This window comes from Megascapheus bottae, chromosome 13, assembly GCF_031878675.1.
Source record: "Megascapheus bottae isolate mThoBot1 chromosome 13, mThoBot2.hap1, whole genome shotgun sequence".
Classification (NCBI taxonomy): domain Eukaryota; kingdom Metazoa; phylum Chordata; class Mammalia; order Rodentia; family Geomyidae; genus Megascapheus; species Megascapheus bottae.
In genome coordinates, this window is record NC_143521.1 from 23,013,736 (window position 1) to 23,028,077 (window position 14,342).

Sequence of the window (14,342 nt, forward strand, 5' to 3'; positions counted from 1 at the left end):
GAAACACATATTTCTTAATGAATCTATGACATTTGGTTCTAATTAGAATTTGTAACATGAAAGTGTGTAAGCATTATTCATTTCTTGAGCAAATCCAGAGAGTTTACATTAATTAGTTTATTTACCTGCAAAAATACAACTTTCTAAGTCAATATAATAAAAGAGATTATTTTAAATGCATTATATATGCTCTCTGATAGACATATATCCTAATTATTTAAATTTTATTTTATCAATGAGAAATATCCCTCTGTATCTTTTCAGTGGAAAAATACTTTTTATTCATTTGTTATTGTGCATAAGACTTCTAAAATCCCTACAGGTTAATGAACTGAGGATAATTTGATTTACCACAGTGATTCCATGAAATTAATGAAAGCTGAAAGCTACAAATGTCAGAAAGAAATGTTGCCTTTCTAACCTTTAAATTTTTAGACATATGACTGAAGCTTTTTTGAAATATTTAGCTCAAAGATACTTCATTTGTCTGAAGAGAATTATGCTTATCTTCATTATTTCTGATATTCATATCTTCCAAGTTATTTCCATATATTTAAAATGAGGAAATTCATAGAATTATGCTAAACATAATCTTCCAGTTAAGTTTTGACAACACATTTGTAAGAAGGAGCATGGAAATGGCAATACACTTCTTATGTACGCCATCGGTCATATTTGACCTACTTAAATTGGTCAGCAGGTGCTGGGATAGGCCCATAAGACATTAGGGTGTGAGGGAAAACTAACAGAAAATATGTGCAGTGCATGGTCAACTTATGATCCTGCCTGTACCTCTTTTTGACTGAACTAAGTGGAATGATGAACTGCCATCTATAATTTTGAACAATGCATTTCTAGTAGTTCTTTCTCAATTTTCTTTTAGTCCTATTTTCTTTTAGCAAATGTGCTTTAAGTTGAATAAAGAATGTATGCATCTTGACTTTTCTCTTTCTAGCCCCTGTATTAGATTTTATCTCACAACTCATGGGCCAGAGCTCCTCACATTCAGGATATCATCCTGCTCTTCCAGTAGGTACACTTTGAAATGCCCAGTGGTGTGTTTAGCCAACTTCCTAGAAATGTCTCAGTCTAATCAGGTTGACTATTGAGATTTATCATGATAGTCATGATCTGGAAGTTAGTATATGATCTCAAATGTTAGAATACCTTACATTCCAATAGCAATAGACCAGTTTTAATGAACCCTGACTTTTCCAGCTATTTAGAAAACCAATGACTTCTTTAAACATCTCTGTAATTCCCTTCCACTCCTCTTAAATGGGAGCGTATGACCCGAATCTGCCAGCAGAAACAGAAATGATCAGTGTTTATGTTGTTTAGGTAGTTAAGGCGAATGGCTTTGTGTAGCAATAGTAGAAAATTTGGCTGAATTATAAATGGAATGCCTACTGGATTCATGTCACACTTCAAAACTTGAAAACAGACCTGATATTAAAATATTGTTCACAAGGCAAGCAAATTCTGGCTCTAAATATATCAAATTTAATTTTTATGCTATGATTTATAAAGTAAATGTTCATAAAAGCAATATCAGAACCAGTTTTCAGTATCATATAATATGTCATGGAGGTGTATATAGCAAGTGTCTATGATGTTTTATAGAAAGGATATATCTTGACTTCTGGCATCAAAGATTTGAATATGTCATTTCTTTCATTACTCAATTTTATATGTATCATAAAACTCACACATTGATTTGGAACATAAAACTAGAAGAGAATTGTGTGAACTCTAAAATATACTGATACACTTTAATAATTTTCTTCAGTATAAGAATATTCATACATCAAGTTTTAGCCTTATTATAATTTTTATATTATAATAAACATAGGTTCAAAGAGGTTAACAATTTTCTTATGATGGGTTTTGAACTCAATGCCTAGATGTTCTCCCTGAGCTCTCAGGGATTTATTAAATTGACTAAATTTTATTATTATTTTTCCTGAGAAAATATCTAAAAATGTATCCATTCTAATCTCCATCTTCCTGCCTCTCAGTTCTGGCTTTATAGGTATACACCAACATGACAGGCTTCAGGTTAATGGCCTTTTTGTAACTTAATTTTTAGGGTAAAAATTATGCATATATATGCCTATGTACGAATACACACATACATGTCTTCTAGGTTAATAGATATTTTAAATAAAATAATAGATTTCAAGGGCTTAGCATAATACCTGAGACAGAAAAATGACTATTATCTTTATTATTCTATTATAAAGAATAGGAATATCTAGATTGAAACTATAAAAGAATACCTAGAAGCAAACTTATTTCTATGAAAGCAAATGAAGGAAAATGCCAACAGCCTATAGAAGGTGGTATAAAAATATATGTATGAGACCTTTGTCCCAACTCTTTTAAAACCACTGATTTCCCTCATATTCATCAAGGGCACAACAGAAATTCAAGCATTTATATGCAACACAGTGCTTTTGTCAAAAACAATGGGGTAAACACACATTTCTGTAAGTGAGAAAGAAGCCACTATGAAAATCAAAGCTGAAACTCTGGAAAGTATAGAAAATGCAAATTTTAACAATACCTGAAAAATAGCTTTTGTTGTGTGAAAAAGTAATACATTCTTCTCAGGGATTTGCCATCTACATTTTCAAAATTTATGAACCTTCCATTCCTTGTAGAAAGCAGAAACCTGTAGACTTTTATGGACATTGTCACATTTACCCATTATGACAAATGATATGTAAGAGTAATAAGAATACCTCTCATTTCAAACTATGCAATAAGCAATAAGAACCCTGAAGGAAACATATTTTAGAAATAAAGTATAAGCTGAATAGTCTTTATTCTACAAATATTAGAGCAAGCTTTGGTTGTATACATGGATTTTAAATTTTTTACTTATTTTCTAGTCTTAGTAAATGTACTACAGATCCATAATATCTGAACTATGTATTAAGATTATTGCTTTTTGCCCTTGGGGCTGATATCAAGTGTTTTCTTTTGTCTCAGGGGACTCCAGCCTAAAAAAAGCTAAAACATAGATTATTATCTAATAAGCTTTTAGCATCCTCTAACTAAAATAATGGCAACCCATATTCTAGTAAGTGCTGCTCTGGAAAGATGCTCTGGAAAGAGCCTGTCCTTAGTGATTGTGCTGCATGTTTCTCCATTCTTTCTTTCTCATTTTCCTCTACAACTATTAACTTTGGTAATAAAATCCAGTATAAATGGTATAAATTCAAACATCCTATTTATGTGTTTATGCGTGTGTGTGTGTGTGTGTGTGTGTGTGTGTGTGTGTGTGTGTGTGTGTCTGTATTGTGCACATGCCTGTACTGAGACATAAATTAAATTAGGGCCTGGATGCTCTCCCTTAGTTATTTTTTCTCTACCACTTGAGCCACAGCTCCACTACTGGCTTTTGCTGTTTATTTCGATAAAAGGGTCTTATGAACATTGCTTCCCAGGCTGCCACACTTTCATCCTCAGATCTCAGCCACATGAGTAGCTAGAATTATAGATGTAAGCTAGCAGTATTAATTCTATTTTGGAGGAAAGTATTACATTCTTTTTACTTCCTCTCTGGAAGTATTAGCAGATGACTTGTTATATCCAAGGTAGCACTTTCTACCACTATTCTGCCTATAGTTCTAAAAGTAAATACTCTAGGGCAAATTATTCACTGAGTAGATATATCAAGTCTATTTGGATATGTGTGTGAATTGTATATGTGTGTATGAAATCTGCATGGTTACACTGCATTGGAGAAAATTGATAGGAACAGTTTGAGGTTCCCATATCACAGAAAATATTCTCCTTAGGTAGAAGCATTTCTTGCCTTCTACTTTGTTCACTTAAGATTTACTCAACTATCTCACACTCAAGTGTATCCAATTATAAAGGCTTCTCTGTGCTTTTCTGAGACCCACTGCTGACCCAAAATTCATTACTCCTTCTTTTCTAAAAGAAATCCAGGGAAACAAGTTTATCCTTGAGGTCATTGTTTTTAATGTTCTATACGAAAATATTTTTTACTTTTTTTACTTTTTCTTTCCCTTATGATTTATTCTCTGGTGTTGCTGTATCTGACTTTGGTACCTAGTGTATTGTATATACATTTAGTTGCTTATTTGGATCTGGGAAAGGAAGTGGTAAAACAAGATAAATCAAAGAACAAGGGATGAACCAGAGCAGCGATGATATTCACAATACAATATGTTGGAAATGAACTCTACAACTTGGGGGGGAGGGAAAGTTTGGGGGTGAAAGGGTAACACTGTTAAAGAAGTAATGTATTCACTACTTTATGAATGTAACTAGCCCATCTATACATCACTCTGATAACAGAATAAAATTAAAAAATAGAATATTAGTTTACCAAAAAGAATGAAAAATACTATCATAATTAAAACTTGAACTGCATCTGCTCTTCTTCTTTACAGTTAAGTTTCCCAAGTTAGGGAGTTGTAACAGGGTTTAATAGGGTTTCTGAGGAAGACTTTGAACTCAAGGTGCATGGCCAGTCAACCACTGACCATTCATATCTCTGCATCTTCTCCTAGGAGTATAATTGTATCACTTGAAGATGTCATAAAATGACTATGTGATTATCCCAAAGAAAGTCAGCACAGAGTGACAAGGGGGCAAGGAATTTTAAAAATCTTGGGGGACTTCATGAGCTTTTGGATTCTTCTCTTGAGATTCATCATTTTATGCTTGTATTTCTTGTTAATTTTGTCTAAATTACTACTTTTCCTCCAAGTGATCTTTGACTTTACATCTCCCCAAGAGATTTTTATTTTAAAAATTGTGTAAGAATAGCACATCGAATTAAATGATTAATAATCCAAACAGTTAAACTTTCATTATATCTTAAATATGAAATATTTTATGGTTCCACTTTGTTTCTCTCTCCCCCTTTCTCTCTCTCTCTTTCTTTCTTTTCATATTTTAGTGTCTTTCTGAGATTTGAACTCAGTCACAGTCTTCCTAGGCTTAGTCATTTATGTTTTAGTTACTTATTTTAGAGAGACTCTTACATTTCTGTTCATGTTGTTCATGGTCTCTGATCTTCCTACATATGTCACCTGTGTAACTGGAATTACACACAGGAGTCATTTTGACTCATCTTTTTTTTAGAGATGGAGACTTGCTAATTTTTGCCTTGGCTAATCTTAAATTGCAGCTATCCTGATTGCTACTTCCTGAGCAGATAGGATTATAGACATAGACCATGATACCCAGCTCCACTTTGTATGTTTCATTAAAAGTATGTATATAGAACCACTCTTGGGGGCATCTCCCCTGAGCATCATAACCCAGGATATGATAAGGACAGCCATGTTCATCACTGCACTATTCACAATAGCCAAGTGATGGAAACAACCCAGATGCCCTACTACAGATGAATAGATACAAAAACTTGGTACATATATACAATGGAATTCTCCATAGCCAACAGACAAGATAAAATAATGGCATTCACTGCAAAGTGGAAGAAACTAGAGTAAATCATGTTGCATGAGATAAGTCAAGACCAAAGGAACAAAAGGCAAATGGTCTCCTTGACATGTGGATATTAGATCCAAACAGTACAAGAGCAATGACTCAAGTATAAATATAACTATAGAGACATAAAAATTTATGATTGGATATACACTTTATAGACTTGTCATATATATATCAATATCTATGATATAAACACTCCCAGCTTAATTTTAATTTTGCCCTTAAATTTATGTGCCAGTGATTACATACAGAGATCCCATTCTTGAATACTTATTTGTTAAACATGACATTTGGAATATGGTATAAAAATCAATGTTAATAAATCTAAAAATCATTTGTAGGTAGTGATACAAGAAAATATTACATGGGATATAATATTTAAATCATTTAATGTTACACGATTGTTTTTCAAAATAGTCAAATTCTAGATCACTAACTCAAAGTATACAATTCTATGCAAGAGGGACATGAAGGAAGAACAAACCCATGTTGTCTATAAATCTTTGCAGTATAAGTCAAGTGTGTGTCATTCTTATTTGTGCATGATATCTGCAGCAATCCACAACAGGTCATTTTCAGGAGAAGGCTTGCTGTCATTTTTCCATCATGAACCTTTCTTACTTTGTTCTTCTAGTTTTAACAATTCCCACTTTTGCCTAAGACTTTCATTGTACCTTTTTGCATTTTGGTATCAATTTGTTGGGAAACATTTTTCTTCCCGATTCATAAGGACATCACAATGAGCTCACACATGTGATCTATTTTAGGCAGAAAAGTAAATTCACTGAATTGATTTTCAACAATAGGTATCTTTTTTTCTTGTCTATCTCAACATGAATTTTCTCTTCTGTAAAAGAATTAGCTCTTACTGATTAGTTTATATAGTCTAGCACTCATGAACAAGAAGCTGAATGAAAGCATGTGTTCATGCTAGAATATCACATTTGATCTCATGTAAATCAAACATGATAAGTAAGATATAAAGTGGGTTTACCACAGTTCTAAAATACTAATATTGCAACATAGCTCACAAAAATTGATTTTCAATATCCAAGTTCAGAAGAAATGGTTTGAAAATTCAGTCTACTTTCTAAGAGAACTCAGAGATTGATTTATTATTTATTTTCAGGACAATATTAGCTTAACATTAGGAAGTAAAGCAAGATTCTAATTTATGCATAAACAAAAATAAAAGACATAATGTTTATATGTTTTTTTTTTATTTAAAATACTGGACTTCAAATTTCAGGACGCATATGAAAAATTAGGAGAATTAATGTAAGTTCTTAGACTTTAGCAGTAGCAATTTTATTTTCTTTATAATAGAGTGATTCTGAGCAGTCCATTATTCTTTATTTAAAAGTTTAATTTTTCCCCTATGCTGTCTATTTTTTAAGTTAGAAAAAATGATCAAGACCAGCGATTCTGCTCATTATCAAACTGACCATCAGAATGTCTCTGGCAAAGTGGGTGATAACATTTCTTAATTTATATACTAAATCTTTTTTTAAAGTTTTTCCAAATTTATTTTATATATCCCATAATTTTTTCAGTGTCTGTTTGAGAAAAATAAAGAAATAGAAACACCTTTCAGAATGAGCATAGACATCCATCCGACGGGATGAACCTCACTGTCATGCTGGTCCTCGGGATAGATGAACTGTGCCTTTTTTTTGCAAGCTCATTTTTACAATTTTTACGTCCTTGAAGATGGACAACACAGGCCCATCCTATTTGGCCATGTCCTGGTGCTCAGGCCTTACTATGTCCCGATGAGAGGGCGTCCCACACAAGGCAGCACCTTTTCCCCCTATACACAACTGGACCATCCCCTTGCTCCCACACATGGCCACTCCACAACCACAGGGCATCCCAAGATCCAGGGAGGGCAGCCTATTTCCTTCGGTGCTAAATTGAAGCAAAGCTCTCTCTCTCTTTGGTTCCTTCCTGAAGTGAATCAAGCCTTTGCAGGTTTATCTTTACATTCTTAGGCTTCAAATGAATTGTGCCTTTTTCTTGATCCTTCCTCTGTAAGGGTTGAGAAGCTCGCCCCACAAATGAAGACTCCAAGAGACATTCTCTCATGCAAAAAGCAAGGGGATTTATTCACCAAGCATACATGGGGCTCACTGAACACACAGGAACAGAGAGCCCCGAACACAAAGCAGGCAGGGTTTTTATAGTACTTTACAAACAACAAAATTCATACAGAGTTCAGGGGCTGGAGCATTATCTACACATATCATCTACACAAACAATCGTTTCCTGGAGCTCTGAGTAAATTTTCTAATTGATCATTTCTCGAAACTCTGCCTGTTTTTCAGTTTGTAAAACTTTAACCTAAACTGCCTAATTTTCAGTTTGTAAGGCTTTAATCATTTTGGTTTTTCCTGAAAGAGGATGACATTTGCACAAACAAGCTAATTCTCAAAACCCACTCACACATAGTTAATAATTACAGGTTGGGCTGGCAGCTTTACCTCTGTCTGGCCCGCATTTTTCAGCCCTTGAAACTTCCTAGAACTTTTTAGCCCTTCACCTCTTTAGGTGAATCAAGCCTTTCCTTGGGCATCCCCAGAGGATTTCTTGATTCCCGATGGGAGAGTTTTAGACAAAGAAGAAAGAACAGTGTCTTTGACACTGTGATTTTAAAAAGACATTTAAATTTATGATACTTAGTCCCAAATTTAAGAGTGGAGGGAAATAAATCCTAATTCCTTAAGAAATTTACATTTGTTAAGTCAGATAACTCAATTACAGTATTCATGTTGTGCCTTAAATCAGATATAAATCTAGTCATGAGGAAATGGAGAAGGTTGAATTTTGGAGTCTCTAGAAGCCTGCAGTGGCTAATTGTCACAAAGACCTGCAGCTCCTAACAGAACTTGCTCCAAGTTTGGAAAGACAGCAGTCACAAGTCTGTGTAGAGGCCAAGCCTCAGAAGAGTATTATACAGAAGCATAACTCAGGAGCTGGGCTCCCCTGCTGTGAACAACACAATGCATCTACATATTCCCCAATGCTAGGCCCTTCTGGCTCTACCAATTGACTCAGGCATCGCAGTTCACAGCATGGCTTGTCTCACCTCTAGCCCTTGCAGTTAGGGTGGGGGGACTGCCCCCTACCTGGCCAGGCACCAGGATGGCTGTGACCTTATTTAGACTCAGTTTTTTCATTTTCCTAATGGCTGCATGTATTTGTTATTGGGTCAAGAGGAGGGGATTCCACATCCCTCCAGGTGGGGATTCCACGTCCCACCAGAGTCCACCACACAGAGACAGTCTCATATAAAAAGGTGAATTTACTGGGGAAGTAGATGGTGAAGTGACCAGCCAGGGGAAATAGATGATCAACTGACTGGCCAGGGACACAGTACAGACTCGGGAACTGACACTGTGACCCCGAGTGGCTCTCACGCAGGGTTTTTAAGGGCAAAACCCATGTGGTCAAACCTGGCCACACAGGTGGCCAATGGGATAGTCACATATACAGAGGGACCATTGCCAGCTCCGGCCACACGCAGGTAGCCAAGAGGGTTACAGCCCAGTGTTTGAATTTACCTATCACCTTAGTTGGAGTTGGCATGCAAATTGGGAAAGTCTCCACACAAAGCAGGCCTACCCCCATCCAATTGGATATCCCTCCTCTGGGGGATGGGGAGAAGGTCAAGGTTGCCCTTCCCTAGAAGGGCAAAGGTGGCTGGGCTGTACCAGGCATCCCTCCTCATGGGGGGTGTGGGGAGGTCAAGGTGGCTGGGCTGTACCATTGTCGACCTTCCACAATGGGGCCGGGGAACTCTTAGGCATTCTGGATGGCACCAGTCCCTGCTCCCCTTAACAGTATTAAGATATTAGATCATTTCAAATGAGTTTACAGACACACATACATGTGTACACAAGACAAACACATTCACACATTTGTGAACAATTTTTAAGGCACACTTAGATTTTTTAAAAAAAAATCAGCTATCTAATTTTTCTGGATTTCCACCAGCAAAATGACTATTTTTCCCACTCATGATGGAACCATGTGGTTCCAAAACTTAAAACACAAAACTTAGAAACAAACATTTGCCAACAAACAGAATCTCTCACATATAACCAAGCACAAGCCAGTAGAAATTTAGGTACACCCACTACCTGGGGGCGTAGGACTCCAACTTGGCAAAAGTTGTACCATGTTGCCAAGATGGTGAATATTAATCCAAATAAAATACAGGATTTAGCAACCCCATTTTACATCAAGAGGGTTATTCAACTTATTTAGGTTTAGAAATTTACTAGGAATCAAATTTATAGTCTCAATCAGATTGAAATTCTTTACCCCCCCTTTTTTTTTGTCCTGTGGCAGTGGCCTTACACTGCTTTTTACCCATTTTTAAATCACAGCACTTTACAGTTTTTTCCTCTAACTTTCAACAAATAAAATTCAAGAGAAAACAACCCTTATGCAAAAGCAGTCACATATCAACCTTTTAGCAGTATAAATTAGGTTTTACATTGCAGTAAATATCTAATCAAAATCAAGGCAAATTTCAGCATAGGTGCAGTTTTCTTACCTCTTAAATGAAACCACAATAGAAACCAATCTGTACTCAGGGCAAATTAGCATTTTATCTATATGAACTGTATTTATATGGAAAATAGAAAAAAAAAGATTAATTTTTTTTTTTGCCAAACCAACTCAAAACTTGAAGGCAAATCTAAGAGTTTGCATGGGTTAGTATTGCCTAGACGTGGTAAAGAGAACAAAAAAAAAGGAAAAGAAGAAAGAAAGCAATAAAGTTCAAGCCAATTTTCTTATCTGTGGATGTTCTCAAAGTCAATTAGAGAATTTACACCTCCTACAGTCCCTTCCTGTTTCCATTTATGTCACCTGATGGAGGTTTAGTGAAGCTTCCCTTTAAATATGAGAACCCTTCACTTAGGTTTCTTTGCTTTGATCAGATAATAAGAATTTCTGGACAAGTCATCAGGGTAAGAAAACTTGGCAGAGCTTTACTGAGTAAATAAACAATCAGACAAATAGACAAAAAGCAGACAAACAGAAGGGTAGGGGCACACTCTTACAGGGTGTGGGCGCTCTCATAGAGAAGCACTATATTAATTCTTCATAGGTGAATGGACTATACACTTTAGTACATGCCACTTTCTTTTTTTAATTCAGATAATGTCTTAAAAAATCTTAACCTTGAAACATAACAGCTTAACTAGGAGTGTCTCATAGTGTTTGCTTCAGTAACTGTTTCTAGTTGAGCCTATGCCTTAAGAATGTTTTAGAATCCACTCTGCTGAAGTTCCCCTTCTGTTTTCACTGTTCTTTTCCATTTGTTTGGTTTTTTTTTGGAGGAGAGAGAGAGAGAGAGAGAGAGAGAGAGAGAGAGAGAGAGAGAGAGAGAGAGAGAGAGAGAGGGGGGGGGGGAGAGAGAGAGAAGAAGAAGAAGAAGAAGAAGAAGAAGAAGAAGAAGAAGAAGAAGAAGAAGAAGAAGAAGAAGGAGGAGGAGGAGGAGGAGGAGGAGGAGGAGGAGGAGGAGGAGGAGGAGGAGGAGGAGCAGGAGGAGGAGGAGGAGATGGGGGGAGGGAGGGAGAGACAGGGACAGGGACAGGGACAGGGACAGGGACAGGGAGAGGAGAGAGAGAAAGGCAGTGATATTCAAGTGAATTCAAACCCAGGTTCTCATGCTTGCTTGACTGGCACTCTACCACTTTCCCTATTTCCACTCCTGGTTTTTTTCCCCATTATTCTGAGGATGGAGTCTTCCAATTTTTTTTTCCAAGCCTGGCTTTGAAACCTAGTACTCAGGATCTCAGTAGCTAGGGTAATATATATGAGCCACCAATACCCTAGTAGTTTTCCACTTCCATTTTTTGTAACATGTACTTAAAGTAAGCTATTGAATATTATGTTCTGCCCCTAAGAGAGTCACTTACAAGATGACATTTAGACTCGGATGGTGCATCTCTAGGAAATGCAAACCAAAGCAGTGAGATTTGTCTCATCCAGTAAGAATGCCATCATCCAGAATATGGAAAACAAATGCTGATGGGGCTCTGAAGGAAAAAGAAATTCCATTTCAATGCATGTGGGTTTGAATGGATACTACACAGACATTATGGAAGGCACCTTTGTGATCCCTTATAATGTTACTAATGGCATAGAAAATATATTCAATAGAATAATAGCAGAAAACCACCCAGACCTATTGTTACAAAGGCTTTTAGAAAACCCAAAAGACCAGGTCTGAAGAGAACATCTCTATGACATATTTTAGGAAAAACCTTAAGCACTCATTCTGGCTTTGGTTAGCACCTGTGATTTAATCTGCCAGTTTGAAGCATTCTGTAGTTTGTAGAAAGGATAAGACATGTGCCTCAACACAACAAAATTCTTAGCTGTAAAACACCTGGTGAACATTTGTGCCTAGGATGCTTTGAAGTTCAATTCTCCAATAATCAACCTCTGAAATAGCTAGACTCACAAGCCACTATGGTCCCACTATATCTATTTGCTTAACTGAATCATATCCTTTGTATTATATTGGTAGGGTTATATGAATTTTGAAGTAGATAAAATATTTATGAAAGGTTTCATGTACCTTAATTTACATAATAATTTAAGGTAACACTTTTAAAAAACTTTGAAGTAGTATGCTATACTTACATGCCCTAAAGAGACTTTTGAATTCCATTTTTTTTTTGCCAGTCCTGGGCTTGAGCTCAGGGCATGAACCCTGTCCTTGGACTTTCTCAAGGCTAGAGCTCTACCACTTGAGCCTCAGCACCACTTCTGGCTTTTTTTCTATGTATGTGGCACCGAGGAATTGAATCCGGGTCTTTGTGCATGCTAGGCAAGCACTCTACCACTAGGCCAAACTCCTGGCCAAGAATTCCAATTTTCTTTAAGTAATTTTCTCTGAGAATTGATGAGCACACTAGAATAATAAAATATTCCATTATTAGTTATTTGAATTTAAAGGAAATGATGTGTTTTTATTTAATGTGATGTTTGGAAGAACATAGCTTAGTGAATATAATCAATGTCTTTTACTTTCTAGAAAATGAGCAAGGATGAAAAGTCTACATGTATAGTGAGACTGACTTTTTTCTACTTAATCTTATTTATTTTTATTACTATTGTAAAGGTTAGAGTTCCATTGTTTTAAGGTGTCTCAGATACAAATCCAGTGTTGAGAAAACAGAGAAGCCACATTTGGAGAGGCCAAGTTGTCTTCACTGGAGGGCTGGTGTCTGCAGGTCAACTGTTGTGTCAGACCTATAATCCTAAACATGGCTTACACAAAGCTTTTAAAGACAAAAATCACATGATTGGGTAAGGACAATCAAACTCAACCGAAAGAGACCTTATTAGGCAATAACTCAGGTACCAACTCAGGTACCAGTAGAACTTTTCCATCTAGGGAAGCTATGCCTCAACCTTCCATAAAGGAGTATACTTTGAGGCTATTCAGAGGCAAGTGATCAAAGCCATTCATGAAAGTAAAGGCAGAATCAGAGCATTTTCTATGCTGAGTGCTGACTTGCCTTCTCAAGCAGTGTGTTCAAATTGTCCTTGCATTCCTCCTGGACTTCACAGTACTAACTTAGGAAGCTTTCACATACAGAATAGAGAATTATGGATGAAATTTAGTCAGTATTTCTTATTTCATTATAGTGTAGCCATATAGTATCATTTACAGCAAAATTTAAATGGGATTCTATAAATATGCCTCCTCACTTAAATGACTTTCAGAGAAATATGTGAAGAGAAACTAATTTCTTCTGTAACTCATTAATTACATAAAAGAGACAGGTGTTAGCTAACATCAATTGTCATTAGTATCTCTCTTTCATTTATTATTATTATTATAGTATTCCTAAATATTATGACTCCAACTTGAATGCAAAATCACTGCATTCCTCATGATTATCTACCTGATCATCCAGTGAGGACTCATACTACTTAAATTGCTCTTTTTATAATATGTTGCAATGTTTTAATTTGAATTACACTCAATTGAAATTGATTGAGATATTCTCCACCTCCTTTTCATCTTCACATAAGCAAATCTTGCCCATGACTTTCTTAATGAAACAGATTCTTCAGGCTTTGGTATGGTGGTTTGCCTTGCAATTTATATTTTCTGATGGTCATGTGATGTACGTGGTGTTTGAAGTTTTCTTGTACAGAAGAGAATGCAGATGTCCTTTCTCTTTACATTTTAGAGCTGGAAACAGAGGTGTATAGCCTCTTTTTATTCACTAAAATGAACCTTTTTATGAGCAAGTGACTTAAAATGAAAGGGCTATTTCTGCAGTCAGTGATTGATATTTGTCAGCAATTACCAGCAATATCAAGTTCACATATATAATTGTATATATGAAAATTAGGACAGACTAGTTAAACTAAAAACACACCAAGGCTTTGTGCTAAAGTAACAATACTAAATTGGTACAAAGGACAATTATTAAAATGTGTCTCAGAGAAAAGTATATTTTTATAACATTAACTAAAGATCATAAGGTGTTCTTTTAAAGTAATTACACTGATAGTTTTATTTCAAATCAAACAATAATAGATAATTCACTGACTCCATTAACACATAAAAAAGTTCACAAAAATTTTAAATGATATCCATTTGACATTACTTCTTTGGCTTTGAAATAAAAATTTAGTTAGTACTAATAATGGTTTGAGTTCCCCGTTCAGTTTATGAAATCAAAGTAAAGTTCTGTAAAAGGTAAAATCACATGCTATTGCTAATGGTTTTGCAAACTCATTTACCTTTCAAAATGTTAAGAGGGGCGGTAATTTTGGTGAAGCACAGCTTTAATACTTTTTGTCTGAATAAA